Source organism: Mus caroli, unplaced genomic scaffold (genome assembly GCF_978045245.1).
Source record: "Mus caroli unplaced genomic scaffold, Mus_caroli_1 scaffold_12, whole genome shotgun sequence".
NCBI classification, from domain to species: domain Eukaryota; kingdom Metazoa; phylum Chordata; class Mammalia; order Rodentia; family Muridae; genus Mus; species Mus caroli.
The window spans coordinates 105,439,941-105,446,336 of NW_028227267.1; positions in this window are offsets into that span (position 1 = coordinate 105,439,941).

Here is a 6,396-nt window from a genome sequence, read left to right on the forward strand (position 1 = left end):
TTAGAGGAGAATGGGGTGGGGGGAAGATCATTGGAGGGGGTGACCAGGAGGGGCGCAGTGAGTAGGAAGTAAAATAAATAAGTAAAAAAAAAACAATCAATTTTATCTTTTTACAAAAATTATTCTCAGAATATAAATTGACCACTGGGTGCTTACTTGATAGCATAGTTAAAAGCTGAGAGTAATTCAAACACTAGTCATCATACTAACAATTATTTATTGCAATATTAATTTGCTTGGGATGTTTTTCATGTTCCAAGGTGAAGCCTTACCACTATGAGTAATTGCACTCGTTTGTGTAGCATCTGTCTTATGAGGTTCTACCACTAATTGGTTCTAGGTATGACTAGAGTATTTCAAAAGCACTTTGGTGGTCTGGAAAAGGACACTGGAAAGGTTGACCATAATAGTAATAGTTTCTTAGATTTTTATTCTCATTAATATACAGAGAAATTAGTTTCATTTTCAACTTTTTAAAGAATGACACAATGTTTTCTTTGTGCTTTTGATAATCTTGCTAGATGGATATAAGGAGTATGAAATGTGTAAACTTATGGATAATGAAAGCTAAAAATGTTCAGTATATATTTATGCCATGAAATATTAAACAAACCTGTTTAATGAAAATAAAGCAATATGATAATTGATTGCAAATTTGACCATGGTAGAAAAAATGATTAATTTCCCAAACACAGACAGTCAAAGAATAATTTTTAAAAGTTACATTCTGTGGAGATGCAGATAATATAGATGCAGATATTAAAAAAAAAGTGTGATTGTAATGTTCTCTAATGGATGAATGATTTGAGAACTATGATACCGCCCAATGCTCCCACATTGCACTAATGTGATATTAAAACATTTAAATAATTCAAAAATAACTGGAAATAAAGCATTTGAATATAGTATTATATATATAATATATATATATTATTATATGTGATTATCTTCAGTGTTTGTTTAGGCACAATCGTCTATGTATGATACAAGTTAATGTCCCAGTTTTTTCTTCCATGATACTACAAGTTCCTCAATGGCAAATATAAACGACACTTCAATTCTGATACACTGTCAGTCTTGACGTACTGTTATTTTAATTGTAGTCACATTTCCATTATCTAATAATGCGTTTTGCTTTGAGTTTTTTCTAAGAGCATATTCATATTTATCCTTCAGTTTCGTATGAATGGGCTGCTTCTAGCACCTTGCCACTGCTCCTCTTCAATGTGCTAATAGCTAAAAACTTCTCCAGTTAGAGTGGTAAGTATATAAAAACTTGACCAAGCAAATTAGACAGGAGAAAAATGGTCACTTACTGTGTTTAAAAACTCATTACAAGTTCTGCAGTTATCATAACAAAGAAACATTGATGGTACATTGAGAACATTTACCTGTGATCATTTGCACAAAATATCCAATTTTAGAAATACTATTCCTTATATAAAATATAATGAAGATGTGACAGACTAGATCATCTAGGTCATCTCTGGTTGATTTGAGGTAGCAACTCAGACTGGAATTTATTTCTATCACTTCTTGGAAACTTTATTAACCATATCTTAAAATGCAATGCTTTTTCTTTGAATATAGTATTGTAGTAGTATGAATTCTATTATTCATGAAATTCTCTGAAAGGACGAATTTAGAAATAACATGTTTCAACCCTTCAGTGTAGGCTAAAATTAGCCCAGTGCATTTTAGAAGCAGAGCAAAACCAAAGATAAATACAGTGTTGGGATAAAATGAAACTCTTAACAATGCCTGTAATGAAAGACAAAATTACACTCAGGGATCGGGGGGGCTGGGAAGAGAAATGTGGAACTGAAAACGCTAAATTTAGAGGAGAAAGAAATAGCTAGATTATTGACCCAGAAGAACTGAACGAACACTAAATATATTCTTCCATTCACCATATGGAAACATGCAGTTAAAGGAATTGCAACCCAATTGTCCTCGTTCACAGACTCTGCAAAGGAGAAAACGAAACTGCTTGATTGCTTAGAACAATCATTTAAAGACAAGATTATTAGCATAGAGTAGCCTTCTAGTGTAAGTTACTCATGACAATGGAACATGAACATGGATGGGAATATAGGATTAACAGTCTCAATATCACATTTTGACTATTATAATTGTTAGCATATATCTATTGTGTACTTGGTTTCAGTTAGCATGTTGGGATTTATATAGTTTACTTCAATTTTCAATTAGCCCAACAGACAGTCCTAGCATATTATAAAGATTTACCAAGTGGTAATTTAAGAAAGTTATTTATTAAACACATGGTTGCAAGAGCTTTAGCTCTGCATTCAGTTCCCAGAGAATGATCAGGCACCTTTCTTTGGCTTAATGTTGGACTCAGGATGACTTTTGATCATTGTTCATTTTTGATCCTTCTTTGTTTTAAGGGATTTTTTGTGACAACATTTTACTCACAGAAATGAACAGCTTATTTAAAAATAACCAAAATTTCTAAAGCATCATACTGCTGACTCTGAATTAACACAAGCTCTTCTGAAATTTTCCTAAAAATTTTGATTTTTTAGGAAAAAAAATGCCAGTCTGAGTATGCAACAGATACTATCAGATAGTCTACCTTATTCCAATTTATATTTGAAAGGAAATAGTAGATGTTACTTTTTGGAAACTCTGAGATGTTTTCTTCTTTTTATAACACTACTTTGGAATTAAATAACCAAAATACCATGTTAGCCTGTACCATATGGCACAAGGTCTTTTCTAATTAAATGCTCAAATGAAACACTTAAATCTTCAACCTATGGTAGAAATAATAAATCAAATTGAACACTGTAACCCTGGAGGTTTTACAAGCCTTCTCACTTTCCCAAAGTTCTCAAGTATGGACAGTTACTCCTGTAATATAGTATATAATTGTTCAGTAATCTAAGTGGCAGACTGCTATGGAATTCTTTTGGAATGTGGTAGATCAATACAAATAATAAGAATGATCCACATATCATTTGCTGCTCAAAATTAAGTCAACCACTGCCACTGGCTTTGACTCAATTGATGCTTATATATTTCTGGTTTTTAAGATTTGAGACCCTAGAAAGCTTTTGAATAACATAGAAGGGCTTTATGTTTTTATATGGCAAATTTTATGCTAGGATAAATACTATTCTATAGTCTCGACCCCTCACCCTTCCTCTTTTTCCCCTTGGGAGGAATGTTTGAAAAATATTTATTTGAAAGTTATTAGTTAAAATGGATGTCTTTAGAATGTGTGAGAGACATCATAATTTTTACAATTTCATGGACCTCCTGTGCACTCTGTGATTTTAATAAAACTGGCCATTCTCTGAGAAACTTGAGGCCACTTGGGACAGAGAAGAAGTAAGGCTAAATGGAGAACTTCACTTCTCCCCCAAGTACTCCAAATCCAGTCTCCTCATCTTTACTTTAAAAAAAAAAAAAAAGATATTTTCTTAATTTACATTTCAAATGCTATCCCAAAAGTCCCCTATATCCTCCCCCTGCCCTGCTCCCCTACCTCCCCATTCCCACTTCTTAGCCCTGGCATTCCCTTGGACTGGGGCATATAAAATTTGCAAGACCAAGGGGCCTCTCTTCCCAATGATGGCCGACTAGGCCATCTTCTACTACATATACAGCTTGAGACATGAGCTCTGGGGGTACTGGTTAGTTCATATTGTTGTCCCACCTATAGGGATGTAGACCGCTTCAGCTCCTTGGGTACTTTCTCTAGCTCCTCCACTGGGGGCCCTGTGTTCCATCCTATAGATAACTGTGAGCATCCACTTCTGTATTTGCCAGGCACTAGCATAGCCTCATATGAGACAGCTATATCAGGGTCCTTTCAGCAAAATCTTGCTGGCATATGCAATAGTGTCTGCCTTTGATGGCTGATTATGGGATGTATCCCTGGGGGGGGGCAGTCTCTGGATGGTCCATCCTTTCATCTTAGCTCCAAACTTTGTTTCTGTAACTCCTTCCATGGGTATTTTGTTCCCTGTTCTAGGGAGGAATGAAGTATCCATGCCTTGGTCTTCCTTCTTGATTTTCTTATATTTTGCAAATTGTATCTTGGGTGTTCTAGGTTTCTGGGCTAATATCCACTTATCAGTGAGTCCATATCAACTGACTTCTTTTGTAATTGGGTTACCTCACTCAGGATGATATCCTCCAGATATATCCATTTGCCTAAGAATTTCATAAATTCATTGTTTTTAATAGCTAAGTAGCACTTCATTGTATAAACGTACCACATTTTCTGTATCCATTCCTCTGTTGAGGGACATCTGGGTTCTTTACAGCTTCTGGCTATTATAAATAAGGCTTCTATGAACATAGTGGAACATGTGTCCTTATTACCAGTTGGAACATCTTCTGGGTATATGCCCAGGAGAGGTATTGCTGGATCTTCCTCTACTACTATGTCCAGTTTTCTGAGGAACCGCCAGACTGATTTCCAGAGTGGTTGTACAAGCTTGCAATCCCACCAGCAATGGAGGAGTGTTCCTCTTTTTCCACATCTTCGCCAGCATCTGCTGTCACCTGAATTTTTGATCCTAGCCATTCTGACTGGTGTGAGGTGAAATCTCAGGGTAGTTTTGATTTGCATTTCCCTGATGATTAAAGATGTTGAACATTTTTTTCAAGTGCTTCTTAGCCCTTCCGTATTCCTCAGTTGAGAATTCTTTGTTTAGCTCTGTACCCCATTTTTAATGGGGTTACTTGAATTTTTGGAGTTCAGCTTCTAGAGCTCTTTGTATATATTGGATAGTAGTCCCCTATCAGATTTAGGATTGGTAAAATTCCTTTCCCAACCTGATGGTGGCCTTTTTGTCTTATTGACAGTATCTTTTACCTTACAAAAGATTTGAAATTTTATGAGGTCCCATTTGTTGATTCTTGATCTTACAGCACAAGCCATTGCTGTCAGTCCACTAGTCTTATCACCATCTCTGCATTAGATCTTACTGTGCCTCCTCATTCTGTTTCTAGTGGGTCACATAGATCTTCCCCTCCTAACTTTCCTCCAATCTATTCACTGTCTTATCCCATATGCCAGCACCAGTAGTTGTCCCGTCCAGCAGGACCCAGGTATTCGTGTGTGTGTGTGGGGGGGGGGGGGTGGGGCGGGGGTGGGGACTGCAAATCTGGGAGAAAATGGGAGGATGAGAAAGGAGAAGCAGAGACCAAGTAGAGAGTTCCTATCAAGGTCTCTGTTTATTAGGCTGGGACACTGGGTTTTTAAGCATACAGCGAGGGGAATAGGGAGGGTTTGAGGGGGAATTAACAAAGAACAAAGAAGTGGGCATCTGGGGACATGAAGGCCGAAGTCAGGCTCCAGGTGGCCTGCAATCTGTGTCTTATCTCCGGAATGTAGATACTCCTTAACAGACTTGGGTGTCAGGCCGGGCTCAGCACATAACTCATGTCCTTGGATGTCTTGGGAGTCAGGAAGAGATAAGGAAGAGGGGACTATAATTCAGCTTTTACAGCCTCAGGTGCCAGGAAGGGAATAGGGAGAAGGGAGTGACGACCCATTCCTTAACACAAGTCCATTTGGCTTGTCAGGGTAGGAGGGAGACTGTGAAAGGCTCACTTTCTCACTGTATGGTCTCCAACAAATAGTCATTCCCTTCAGGACTCTAAGGCCACTCTAGACAGAGAAGTATTTAGGCTAATTGTGAATATTCAGCTCCCCCAAATCCCATCCCTGAGGCTCATCCCAACCCTGCAGGAGACATACTGCTCCCTTCTCCCACACTAGCAGCCTGTTCCTTTCTCCACTGTATTACATAGATTCTCCCATCCTAACTGTCTTCCTGCCACTCACAACTTTATACCAGATCACAACACCAGCAGGCATTCCCTGAGAACTCTCATATAAAGCTTGCCAGTAAAGCAGGGGAGCAGACATTTATCCCTCCTTATATTTTCCCAAGTCCCATTCCCCATTCTCAACCCAGCTCTGTAGTATAACTTTTGCTGTGCCCTCTCCTCCCTCTTTGTCTTCATCCCCAGAGGACTAAGCAGCTAATGGTGGAACATCTGGCTGGAACCAAATAATCCGTGGTATAGGAAACGCTATAGAAGAAATGGATTAATCAGTCAAAGAAAATGTTAAATATAACAAATATCTTGACACAGAACATCCAGGAAATCTGGGGCATGATGAAAATAGCAAAATTAGGAATCATAGGAATAGAGGAAGGAAAAGAAACCCAGTTTAAAGACACAGAAAATATTTATTTATTTATTCACTTAACATCCCATCCACAACCCTGCTTTCACAAATTCTGCCTCTGTTACCTCACCTTCTACTCAGAGAGGGGTAAGTGCCCATTGGGTACCACTATGCTTTATTCCAGAGATATAGGGATAAATCAATATAAGAAAACTAATAAA